Source organism: Rana temporaria, chromosome 4, assembly GCF_905171775.1.
Source record: "Rana temporaria chromosome 4, aRanTem1.1, whole genome shotgun sequence".
Taxonomy (NCBI): Eukaryota; Metazoa; Chordata; class Amphibia; order Anura; family Ranidae; genus Rana; species Rana temporaria.
The window spans coordinates 54,474,875-54,488,658 of record NC_053492.1 but is presented as its reverse complement, the minus strand read 5'-3'; the positions used below and the strand labels follow the sequence as shown (position 1 = coordinate 54,488,658).

The window sequence follows — 13,784 nt, the reverse complement described above, 5'->3', positions numbered from 1 at the left end:
CGGCCTCCAAGTTAGCATAACGTGGACTTAGTTAATATAACGTGGAAGAAAATCGAGGGCCACTAGAGGGAGTCAAAGACTAAGGGATCCTCCGGATAAAAATAAAAATCCCTTGCCACAGCTGACTTTTCTAGCTAGCTGCTGCATGCAGAAAGGCAGACAGCAATGGAGCAAATTCAGCCCCCTTTTTTGTCAGCAGAGTAGTCACTGCTTATCGAAGGCTTCATTTTGGGCCTTAGGAAAGAGAGAGCGAGGAGTAGAACACTAGCTGACTTGTCGAAAATTGGATGCCCTGACTAAATCTAGGTGTTGCTGTATAGGTAACTTGATAAAGTAGTGGCATTTGGCAAGAAAGTGACAAGAAGCAATGAAGACAATGACACAAGGGTTAAATGCCAGTTTATTATAGCACGGAACCGAGTTTAAGCAAGAAACATTGTCAGCAAGCAACAAGAACACACAAGACAAACAAGTTGGATGATGTTCCAGTTAAATCTATTTTTTGACACTGCGTAAGAGAGGGGTGCACCGGTCCTGGAGGTACTGCAATACCAGGTCGATGCGTGGAGTGGACAGAGCAAGCTCTTCTTCCATCTCCCTGTTCTAAAAATCCATTTAATATATGGTCCCCAGATAGGGGACGTATCAGATATTAAACTGATAAGAACAGATTTTTTTTTTTTTTCACATACCAATCAGACTGAATCACCAACTCAACCGAGTTTTTAAGCTCAACTTATCTCAGAGCAGTGTTCTTTGCATCACGTTAGTATGGTCATTTACTCTTTTGCCAAAAGAATCATAAAAATCATTCTTAAAAAATCAATCCAACAAAGTTAAAAAACCCTTCCTACCCCACTCCCCACCTCCCATGATCCCAATACACCTCCGCTTCTTCCTTACCCATCCACCTTCCATCATACAACACCACCAGATACAATCTTGCATAGAACATATTTACACAATCTTCTTCAGACATATTAACTTTACTCTTCCACCACCAACATCTGGCATCCCACACTACCTCCTTAAAGATACAAGACATGATCCACATCTTTCTTTGGCTTTCTTTACTCCCTTCCACCACCCCAAAGAAAGCAACCTCAGGCTCAATCACTTTCACGCCAGTCACCTTCCTGACTATGGATTCCACTCTTTTCCAAATCTTTTGCACAAAGACACAATCCCATAATGCATGTTGTACATACTCAATTGCTCCACATCCTTCTCTTGGGCAGTCCTCTCTTCTAGTCAAATCTCTCCCCTTCAAAAAAGCCAGGGTCAACAAGCATTCATGAAACGCCATCCAACAGATCTCTTTCTGACGATTTGTTACACCACTCCACGAGAATCTCGCCCAACATTCCTTTGCAAAGCTACTTCTCATGCCTCTAATATTTTCCACCACCTCCTCCCTTTTCAACCACTTCACTACGCATTCTTTTTTTAAGGCACCTATACCCAGACTTCCCAGACTATAACGGTCAAAGAACTGCCCCAGCCTAAGGTAGAAGGAAGGCGGGAACAAGGCAACAGGTCTTTTCAAATCCTTTACACACCACCCCCATTTTATTAGGGACCAACCTGCCAGATACCTCATCAGATGAGCAGTCTTCCCATTGACTGAAAAGGCTTTCCAGTGGCTGAACCACAAGTGCATCTCTAGGTAAGTTTCTACATTAGGGAAATCATACCCCCCATTCTTGCTGCTTTTCATCACTGTGGCACGAGCCACTCTTTCCATTTTAGCCCCCCAGAAAAAAAGGAACAAGCTCCGTGCCATCTTCTTCATCAGTATCTTGCTTGGAGGGAAAACAACATTAAAGTATAATAAAAGAGGTAACACCACTGCTTTAACAACTAAAATTTTACCAGTCAGGGTCAACTTGCGCAGTTTCCAAAAATCCAACTTCTTGGACATCTTCTCAATGGATTTTTTGGCATTAGCTTGTCCCAAGAGATTTCTCTCAAAGCAAGTTCCAAGTACTTCCAAGGACTCTGTTCCTTTCAATTTTGACCTGGCTGTGTCAAAAGATCCACTTAACGGGCACACCTGACTCTTTGCCCAATTAACACTCAGTCCGGATACAGTCCCAAAGATATTTAGCTGCAGCTCTGCTCTGGCCAGATCTCTTTCGGATGAACATACAAAAGCCACATCATCCATATAGCACAGGGACTTGACGTTTTCTCCACCTCCTCCTGGAATAAAGAAACCTTTAAAACCTTTATCTTTTTGGACGGATCTCAACAGTGGCTCCATTACGCATATAAATAAAATCGGGGATAGAGGGCAGCCTTGTCTTACCCCTGAGCACACTTGAAAGGGCCCTGACACATTCCCATTTATGATCACTTGACTGGAAATATCCTTATATAACCCTCTCACCATCTTTACTACCCCTTCCGGCAATCCCATTGATCTTAACACCTGAAAAAGGAAAGAATGGGAAACCTTATCATAGGCTTTTTCTAGATCAATGCCAGCCACGGCCAGGGGCAAGTTATTAGTCTGTGCGTAAAAAATAAGGTCTCTTAGCAAAATCAAATTGTCAGTAATCCGCCGCCCGGGGACAGCACAGACCTGCCAGTCCCCTACCAGCTTACCTACAACCTGCCCCAAGCGCATGGCCAGCACTTTAGCCAGTAACTTATAGTCACAATTCAGTAAAGATATGGGCCGCCAGTTCTTTATATCTCTACGATCCCCTTTTTTGAAGATCAGGGTAATTACCCCCTGCTTCATGGAACCTGACATAACTCCCGATCTCATACAAAGGTTTAAGAGTTCCACAATATGTTCCTGCAAAATAGGCCAAAATTTGAGATAAAACTCCATTGGGAGCCCATCATTCCCAGGGGTCTTATTTCTGGACATGCACTTCAAGGCGTTTTCTACCTCTACCGTCGTCACAGGATCTCCAAGTCCTTCACCTTCGTCCAAAATCAAGCTTTCTTCCAGCACTTTGCAGTATTCCATCCTCTCTTCTTCTGATGCCCCCTCCTGTTTACTATACAGCTGTTCATAAAATCTCAAGACCTCCTCCAGCATCTCTTCTCCTTCCACCTCCGTTTCTCCTTTTAACACTGACCGCATCAGACTTCTTCCGTTAAAGGCTTTTTTGAAGAAAAACCTCGAACACCGTTCCCCTTCTTCCATATCCTGTACTTTTGCATGGAATACTATTTGTTTACCCTTCTCCTTCAGCCTCTTATTTCTTTCGTCTCTTACCTCCTGTAGATCCTGATCTACTTCACACCCCATCTTTTTGCACAAGAGCAAAAAATGGAGCCTTTTTAATAAAGCCTTGTCCCGCTCCCTCCTCTCCTTGGCTTTCTGGGCGCACATACCCTTAAAGAAACCAGCCACCCTACCCTTTACCCAGTCCCACCACCACCTCACATCACCAAAACTTTCTTTCTTGCCCACTAGGTATTGGAAAAAGGCTTCAAATCTTTCACACACCTCCACATCCTCCAGAATTGCACAATTTAATTTCCATAATCCACCACCAAACTTCACTCCTCCATCCAAATCAACCGTGCATAGTAACAGAACATGATCAGAAAAGGTCACCGGACATACCTTATATCCATCCACCCCAACGGATTCAGACACAAAAATAAAATCAATACGGGACTTGACGGACCCCCTGTCTGAGTAAAAGGTATATGATGGCCTACCTCCTTCCACCTCCACTGCTGCATCCTTCAAATGTAAATCTTCCACCATCTCATTTAACATTTTAGATGTAGAGTCCGCCCCTCCTCCCTGCCCCACACCATCTCTCTCAGCAGCCTTCCGCACACAGTTGAAATCCCCAGCCACAATTGTAGCCATTCTTCCTGGTAAGTATAGTTTTAAGGTCTCAAACATTTCCTTTCTTTCTCTCCGTTCAGCAGGGGCATAGCAATTCACAATACGCAGTTTCACACCCAAATAATCTACTACTGCAATCAACACTCTTCCGGGAATCACAACCTCATGAGATAACAGCTGTATATTAGGGTTCTTAAACAAAATCCCCACCCCTTCACTACGGGATTCATATGCAGGTGACCATATAGCAGGGCCATATTTCCACTCCTCCACCCCCGGCCATTTGTCCACTCCACATTCCTGCAAGCAGAACATATCAGCGTTTTTATCAGCCAATTCTTGTAAAACCGCAGCTCTACGCCATCTGGATTTCACACTCCTCACATTCACAGAACCAATAGAAAATGCCATCAGAAAAATAAAGAAAAAGCGTACAGCCATTTTTCCAGCCATCATAAGTTCTTAGGAAACATCTTACATCTTCTCCTCTCTACTTGCTTGCTTAACCTTTTGTCTCTTCCTCTGCCATCTTTTTGGACCAGGAGAACTGGCGGACTCTTTTCCTGAGTCCCCAGAAAGGGCAATATGGAGTGACCCCTCCCCACTCCCAGAGTCCTCCCCTTCAATCCGGGCTCTTTTACCAGAGTACCCCTCCCCCTCTACTGATAAAGGCACAAGACGCTGCCCACATTCTATGCCCTCTTCTCCATCCTCTTTTTCCTCCTCTTCCTCATCATCAAAATCATCCATCTCTTCCTCACTGTCAGAAATTTCACCCAGCAACCGTGTCATACTGTGCCCCGACTCAGAGGCAGTTGTTTCCGCTCCAGTTATTCCCTCAGTATCCTGTTGCATGACCTCTTCCTCACCAACTCCAGGTACTTCAGATGTTCCCTCCTCTTCGCCCGGCGAAGGGTCCCCAGGCCCGAAGCCGGCCACTCCAGACTCCGCTACACCAGCAGAGGCTGAAGCATCGCCCGCTCCACCAACAGGGACCCCCCCATTTTCGGGTACAGCATCATCAGCTGTGGCAGGACGAGGTATGCCAGATGGGGTCGCATCATCATCAACTTCCGCGGGTCCCCCCTTGGCTCCCTTCCCCTCACCACTATCTTGCCTCTGCCAAAAGCTCTTTCCTTTTCTTGCGTTCCACATCCTCCGAATTTCTTCTCCAACTGCAGTCTCCGCAAAAGTCTCCTTAGCTTCTTTATATAGGTCGCACTGCTTGGCCAAATGTCCTTCCATTTTGCAAATATCGCAAACCTTGCCCTTGTTACATTCTCTTGCCGTATGACCCGGTTGGGCACAAAGCCGACATACCAACCCCTCATTACAATCGTCACTCATGTGCCCATATTTGAAACATCTGCGGCAATATTTAGGCTGCCCCGGGTAGAAGAGGAAACCCCTCTCCCCTCCGATAGTAAAGACAGCCGGGGGCCTCTTCACTCCTCAAATGCAGCTCTGGTCTTTCTTAAAGTTTCCAAAAAAACGATACTTTCCTGACCAAATCCCAAAATGATTCATCACCTTATCTCCCCCTCTTAAGTCATCACAGTACTGCTTTAAAAAAGCCCACAACAGTGCCGAATCCGCAAAGGGATTATATAAGTGAACAGTGATCATCTTTTCCTCTTGAAGGAAAAGAGGCTGGATCTCAAAACATTTCAGAATTTCGTTCTTCCTTTTTTTAGCATCTTCGAAGATCCTCCAGCACACCTCGGAAGATTCAAAAGTTATATCGTAAGCCCCTTGCTGGGGGAAATCTTGCAGACACTTAATATCGCTTACCTTCAAACTGAAGACTTCCATCAGGACCTCCACAACGACTGTCCTCAACGTCACCTTCGTCTTGTAATCTGGCTTCACCAGAAAGCGCAGCGAATCACGGAGCCCGCGCCCCGCCATCTTGGCACCAAAGGGTACCTCGCCTTCCCACTGTCCAAGGGTACCCCAAAAGGGGCACCCTGGAGAAAAACGCCTTGTCCGCCTTTAGAAGGGCGATCGCTTCCCGTTGCCCGGGGACTAATCCTTCAGCCAATAGCAGCAAGGGGGGGCCCTCCAAAGAGGAACGATCCCCCCAAGGCCGACTGTCGGGTACCCCGGGCACCTTCTGACCACTTACAAATGCAGCAGAACTACACTTGAGCGTAGCCAAAAGGCCGAGAAGCGATAACCCAATTATTCTCTGTTCCGAGCGAGCGGCTTTCTGGCCCCACTGGAGGGCTCGCTGAGAGTTGCCCGTTTGCCTGTACCCGGCAAGCGCCCTTCCCCCCATTCTAGGCTGTCCGGAGGTGTGAATCCTCAGCCAGACAGATGTCGCTGGTCTACAGGCCTGACCCCCTGTCTACTGGACAATCCACCCTTTTCTGACACCTGCCCAACACTGCTGGAGCCCAGTCATGACCTTCAGTCATCCCAAAATAAGATATGCACACATTCAGGTGCTTCTCGTTGCTCCTCGTGCACGTTCAACAAGGAAAATCATTTGCATGGGCCGGCCTCCTAGTTAGCATAACGTGGACTTAGTTAACATAACGTGGAAGAAAATCGAGGGCCACTAGAGGGAGTCAAAGACTAAGGGATCCTCCGGATAAAAATAAAAAACCCTTGGCACAGCTGACTTTTCTAGCTAGCTGCTGCATGCAGCAAGGCACACAGCAATGGAGCAAATTCAGCCCCCTTGTTTGTCAGCAGAGTAGTCACTGCTTATCGAAGGCTTCATTTTGGGCCTTAGGAAAGAGAGAGCGAGGAGTAGAACACTAGCTGACTTGTCGAAAATTGGATGCCCTGACTAAATCTAGGTCTTTATGAAGTTACCTATACAGCAAGTAGTGGCATTTGGCAAGAAAGTGACAAGAAGCAATAAAGACAAAGACACAAGGGTTAAATGCCAGTTTATTATAGCACGGAACCGAGTTTAAGCAAGAAACATTGTCAGCAAGCAACAAGAACACACAAGACAAACAAGTTGGATGATGTTCCAGTTAAATCTATTTTTTGACACTGCGTAAGAGAGGGGTGCACCGGTCCTGGAGGTACTGCAATACCAGGTCGATGCGTGGAGTGGACAGAGCAAGCTCTTCTTCCATCTCCCTGTTCTAAAAATCCAAAAAAAAAAATTAATTATTTTATTTAAAATTTCATAAATAAAATACAAAGTAAACATTGACAAAAACAACAAAAAATATGTACAACAACGTATTGTACATACTGTACAAGAATAAAAACAAGAAATACAAAAAAAAACTTTAACAAACATTTCACAATACAAAATACAATATTTACATAGTACAAAAAGTTTTTGACAAATATTTACATATAACACCCACATTCCTCCCACGAAACCCTCCCTCAAAACCCTCCCACAAAACCCCAAAGGCAAACAACAAACAAAGCATACATCATCAAAATATCCAACAATAAAAATGGCAAAAAACAAGAAAATATTTACAGCAAACCCCTTCCACCCATCAAAAATAGTACAATAAAAAACTACCCCTACAATATTCTATCCCTCAACCCTATCCCTACACAAACAAAAAACACTCCTCAACACTTGCTCCACACTTTCCCTTCACCACCGCCTGCACTCACCCTGAAAGACAAAAATGAAAAAGTTAAATACATCAAAAAAACAACATAAAAAAACATAACCCTGAACACAACTTACACCCAATATTTCCATTGCCTAAAACACCAACATTCCTGTGCTTTAGGTAACCCAAAATACTTAACATCGCACAGTCCGTAGAAGTATAGCCTTCCACGGATCATGGCGGCACACTCCTTCACACTTACCACTTCACTCCGAAAAACTAAAATGTTCCTAACATCCCACAAACACTCCTTCACACAGTTAACCAACAACCAAAACAACCTCATTTTTTCATCCCCTAGATCACACAATCCATACACAACCAATCTCATACGTTAAATCTTCCACTCCAGTCAAACCTTTAATTAAACCACCCATCTTCCTCCATACTTTCTTTGCAAACACACATCTCCACAATAAATGAACCACATCCTCACATCCTCTACACCCTTCCCTCGGACACACCTCACTGTCAACCAACCTCCTTCTACGCTGAAATACCCTCGTCGGCAAACACCCATGCACAATCATCCAAGCCACATCCTTCTGCCTATTGGTCAGATCAGTGACACACACATTCCGCCACACTCTTTCACTCTTAGCCTCACTCAAACCACCTATTATTTCCAAATCCTCCCTCCCATCCATCATCTTCAATACTTTCTTACATTCACACCAAGCTTCCTTACTTACACTCTCCAAACCATACCTCCTAATACCTCTCTCAATCCTCACGTAAAACCACGGTGGGTTAAAACACACAGGCTTCCTCAAATCACACTCCAACAATTTACATCTCCTCAACACACCACCTCCCACATACCTCAGAAAACACCCTGCCAAACTCTCAGACTTACCAAGCTTCACACACATACTTATATACCTCACAACCAGAAACCTCGCAATGCACACCAAACCCTTCCCACCATTCAACTTACCTTTCACAACTTTATCTCTTTTAAGTTTCTCCATTTTGGACGACCAAAAAAAAGTAAAACATAATTTGATAATTTTTTTTAACACCCTGTCTGGCGCTGGAAAAACATAAAATAAAAACATTAATATTGGCAACAACACAGATTTAACCACTAGGGCTTTACCCTCCAAAGACATAGATCTTAAAGACCAAAACTGGATCTTCCTCTCCAGCTTCCCTCTCACATCTTCCCAACTTTCTCTACCATACAAATCACAGCCAAACTTTACACCAAGCACCCTCAAACCACCAACACATTCTTTCCATCCACAAGATGCCACATCGCTCCACACTCCAAACACCTTACACTCGCTCTTCTCCATATTCACCCTAAAACCACTAGCCATACAGAACACATCCACTAACAATTTCACCCTCCTCAAACCTGCCACACTCCTACATAATACAGTAACGTCGTCCATATACCCAATCACACTCAGACACTTACCACCCCCACCAGGCACTTCCACACCCCTCACAATTTTATCCTTTTTCAACATACGCAACAAAAGCTCAATCACACAAACAAACAACACAGGGGACAACGGACACCCCTGCCTCACACCCACCTTAATCTGCACCTCCCCTGTTAACCATCCATTCACAAGCACTCTACTAACCATACCCTTATACATACTCCTAATCCCCCCAACCATCCTCTCCGGCACACCCATCCTAGACAATACCTTAAACATAAAATCATGCACCACCCGATCATACGCTTTCTCAAAATCAACTGCTAGCACAGCCACCCCCTGACACCTACTCTTACACCACCACAAAGCATCCCTCAAACTCACCAAACTCTCAGCAATCTTTCTTCCAGGCACTGCACACACTTGCTCTTCGCCCACCATCTTCCCAATCACCTCCCTCATTCTATCAGCCATAACTTTCGCAATCATCTTGTAATCTACATTCAAAAGTGAAATAGGCCTCCAATTTTTTAGATCACTCCTATCTCCCTTTTTGTGCAACAAAACAATAACACTCTCACGCATAGACTCAGACAAACTTCCACTCGCCAACACCTCCTTACATACATCAAAAACACCCCCCCCAATCACTTCCCAAAAAACACAATAAAAATCCACCGGCAGCCCATCGCCACCTGGTGATTTCCCTTTTTTTAAACTCCTCATACATTTCTCCACTTCCTCTTTCGTTACATCCGCCATCAACAACTCTCTATCCTCCATACTCAAACACGCCTCAACCTCACCCAAAACCTCTTTCTCCGCACTCACATCAATCTTACCAGCCGTATATAATTCAGAATAGAAACTTCTCACCACCTCACTTATACCCTTATTTCCAACCACTACCGCACCACTCTCATCCACCACATCCTTCATTTCCATCCTCCCTCCAAACACCTTCTTAAAGAAAAATTTAGTACACCTTTCATCCTTCTCTTTCACCTCCATTTTCGCCTGAAACACAATCTTTCTCCCTCTCGCCTCCAAAAACTCATTCAACTTCTCTCTCGCCTCTCCAATCTCCACAGACACATCCTCTCCCAACTCCCTCATTTCCTCCAAATAGTCAAACCTCTTTTGCCACATTTAATACATAAATCTTTCATTCCGCGCTCTCTCACACCCCTTCCTCACAAAAAACTCTTTTGTCCTAACTTTCACCCACTCCCACCATACAACCATGCTTCCGAAATCATTCTTCCTACCTTTCAACCTCAAAAAAACCTACCATACTCTTCTCTTATTTTCACATCCTCCAACACATCCACATTCAACTTCCACACCCCCTTCCCATACAAACCTTCAGCACATATACTTACTCCACAATCAATCCTACCATGATCCGTGAAAGGCATCTTCTCAATTTTAAAAAATTCTTTTTTCATGTTCCTGGACAGAAAACAAAAATCAATCCGTGAGGACACCTTCCCACCAGAACTAAAAAAGGTTGACCCCACATCACACCCAGCATCAATAAAATTAAACATCCTAACAATATCCCCAAGCTCCTTCCCCGACTTGTCCATTGTGCTACCACCACCACCAACCCCACTACTACTCACTCTATCCCCATCCCTAATAATACAATTAAAATCCCCAACCAAAAAAGTAGGTTCCCTCCCCCCCAAAAAAAAATTCAATTTTTCAAAAAGAGCAAGTCTTTCATTTTTCACAGCAGCCCCATATATACAAAACAGATGAAAAATAATACCCCCAAACTCAAAAAAAAACAGCAGACACCGGCCCTGGTCCACATGTACAACCCTTCGGACCTTAAAGTTTTTATTTTTAAAGAGCACACACACCCCGCCACTCTTTCTATTATTCAGGGACCACACAGCAGGTCCCTGGGTCCAACCAGCAGCCCGGGGCTCCTCACTCAAGTTGCACTCCTGCAAGCACAAAATATCGCAGGGCAGGGCAGCAAAACGTTGGAAAATAGCTGCCCTCCTGTATGCAGATCTTATACTCCTAACATTGAGTGAAGAGATCCTTAATTTCATCTAAGGGAAGTTTAGACAGCACACCGGTCCAAGACAAAAAAGAAAATTGACCGTCACTTCTTTTTCTTACTTGCCTTAGAACTCCGGGTCTTCACAGGAACCACCCCCCCTTTTTTTACCTCTGTTTTTTTCCTGGCCTTTGGTCTGTGGTAGCCGGTCACATCCTGCAGATGTTCCACTTTGTCAGCGCTGATGTCAGATTGGCCCGAGTCGTCTGAGTCAGCCGCCACGTCCTCCTTCGGAGAGCCCACATCGCTGTAGTCCTCGATGACCTGTGAGGGAGACAAAGGAGATTCTTCTTTTTTCCTTTTCAGTGAGTCGTGGCTGAGGTCCATTGCCTCCTGCGCAGGACTCTCAGCACTCGGGCCTGCCCCCCCCCATCAGCCACCACTACCTCCCTTTCCTGCTCACCCTCCGCTGCCAGGGCCTCGGGCGCGCACTCAGCCCCACTGGAGCGCACGTCCCCCACGGCAGCATCTAGAGGCTCGCTAGGAAGATCCTCAGCATGGGCTGGATCACACACAGGGGGAGGGGCAATGATGTTACTGCCCTTCACTGCATCGGCATAGGAGGCTCTGCCTCCCCCACTCTCCAGTGACTCTCCACCTCCAGCGTCTTTCCCCTGTGGGCCCGACTGCTGGCTTGGCTGACTCCCCCGGGCCACCTTCGGGCAATTCCGGGCAAGATGCTCCCGGCTACCACAAATATGGCATTTCCTGCCCTCCCCACAGCCTGCGGTCTTATGGCCAGGCTTGAAACAGTTCCTGCAAACCTCGCCAATGACACACTCCTCCCTGGTGTGCCCGAAAGAATAACACAGCCGGCAAAATGTAGGCTGCCCTGGGTACCAAAGATACCCACGATTGGACCCGATAGAAAAAGTCTGGGGTGGGTGCCTTACCCCTCCAATTCCGTCTGGATCCCGTTTCTGCTGGACCCAAAACTTACGTTTGCCATTGAATGTTCCAAAAATATTGGCCTGTTCCTGTCCAGCAGAAACGGAATCACAGTACATGGCCAAAAAGGCCACAATCTCCTCGTTCTTCACGAAAGGGTTGTACATGTGGACAATGACCGGTATCTGCAACTTGCTTTCCCGACAATGGAAAGTTATGTCGTCCAATAAAGGGTCGCCCTGCTTCTCCGCCTGCCGTAACCAACATGTTTGCAAGTCCGCTTTCTCCCAAAAGGTGACATAAACACCAGTGGAAGGAAAGCACTGTACGCAAAAAATACTCTCACGAGCCATTCCCAACAGTTCCTCGATTACGCGCTTCTGAATATGGTGCAGCCCAACGTCATCCCTCCTCTCCTCAACAACAGACAGCCGAACTGTATTTGGTGCGTCAGGTGTAAACACCATGTTCACCTAGGGACTACTCCACATCCCACAAAGGGAAGTAAGTAGGCGATCGCTTCCCGTTGCCCGGGGACTAAGCCTAAGGCCAATAGCAGCAAGGGGGGGCCCCTCCGAAGAGGAACGATCCCCCCAGGGCCGACCGTCAGGTACCCCGGGCACCTTCTGACCAATCACCAGCACAGCAGAACAACACTGGATCTTAGCCAAAAGGCCGAGAAGCGATAACCCAATTATTCTCTGTTCCGAGCGAGCGGCTTTCTTGCCCCACCGGAGGGCTCGCTGAGAGTTGCCCGTTTGCCTGTACCCGGCAAGCGCCCTTCCCCCCAGTCTAGGCTGTCCGGAGGTGTGAATCCTCAGCCAGACGGGTGTCGCTGGTCTACAGGCCTGACCCCCTGTCTACTGGACAATCCACCCTTTTCTGACACCTGCCCAACACTGCTGGAGCCCAGTCATGACCTTCAGTCATCCCAAAATAAGATATGCACACATTCAGGTGCTTCTCGTTGCTCCTTGTGCACGTTCAACAAGGAAAATCATTTGCATGGGCCGGCCTCCTAGTTAGCATAACGTGGACTTAGTTAACATAACGTGGAAGAAAATCGAGGGCCACTAGAGGGAGTCAAAGACTAAGGGATCCTCCGGATGAAAATAAAAAACCCTTGCCACAGCTGACTTTTCTAGCTAGCTAGCTGCTGCATGCAGCAAGGCACACAGCAATGGAGCAAATTCAGCCCCCTTGTTTGTCAGCAGAGTAGTCACTGCTTATCGAAGGCTTCATTTTGGGCCTTAGGAAAGAGAGAGCGAGGAGTAGGACACTAGCTGACTTGTCGAAAATTGGATGCCCTGACTAAATCTAGGTGTTGCTGTACAGGTAACTTGATAAAGTAGTGGCATTTGGCAAGAAAGTGACAAGAAGCAATGAAGACAAAGACACAAGGGTTAAATGCTAGTTTATTATAGCACGGAACCGAGTTTAAGCAAGAAACATTGTCAGCAAGCAACACGAACACACAAGACAAACAAGTTGGATGATGTTCCAGTTAAATCTATTTTTTGACACTGCGTAAGAGAGGGGTGCACCGGTCCTGGAGGTACTGCAATACCAGGTCGATGCGTGGAGTGGACAGAGCAAGCTCTTCTTCCATCTCCCTGTTCTAAAAATCCATTTAATATATGGTCCCCAGATAGGGGACGTATCAGATATTAAACTGATAAGAACAGATTTTTTTTTTTTTTTTTGCGAACTTTTCAGACTGAGTATCTCCGCCAAACTTTGTATCTCACTAGTTCTCCAATGAAAACTTTAGAAAACACCTCCGGCTTTAACTCCGTCATCATTATAGTTCTTTTGTAAAAAATCTTTAAACACACATAAAATAACGTATATGCATCTAACACTCCTATTTCCATACAATTATCAACTATTCTATCCTACTCTTTTAACCTTCCACCACCTACACCTTCCATCTACTCCTTCTCCAAAAATCAGAAGCCTCCTCCGCCCCCATTAACTTCACATCCCATAGGTACACAACATGCAGTTTTGCC

General features: G+C 45.8%; 1 non-coding gene and 2 pseudogenes across 1 annotated transcript; all 3 read right to left on the bottom strand.

Annotated features, from left to right (window-relative positions):
• Nucleotides 1–518: 518 nt before the first annotated feature.
• Nucleotides 519–706, bottom strand: LOC120938611. Its single transcript, XR_005749168.1, has one exon. It is a non-coding gene; the product is annotated as a U2 spliceosomal RNA (small nuclear RNA).
• A 6,130-nt stretch (nt 707–6,836) lies between these two features.
• On the bottom strand, nt 6,837–7,009 carry LOC120938663 (annotated as a pseudogene).
• Nucleotides 7,010–13,305: 6,296 nt separating this feature from the next.
• LOC120938623 lies at nt 13,306–13,511 on the bottom strand (annotated as a pseudogene).
• Between the last annotated feature and the right edge of the window lie 273 nt (nt 13,512–13,784).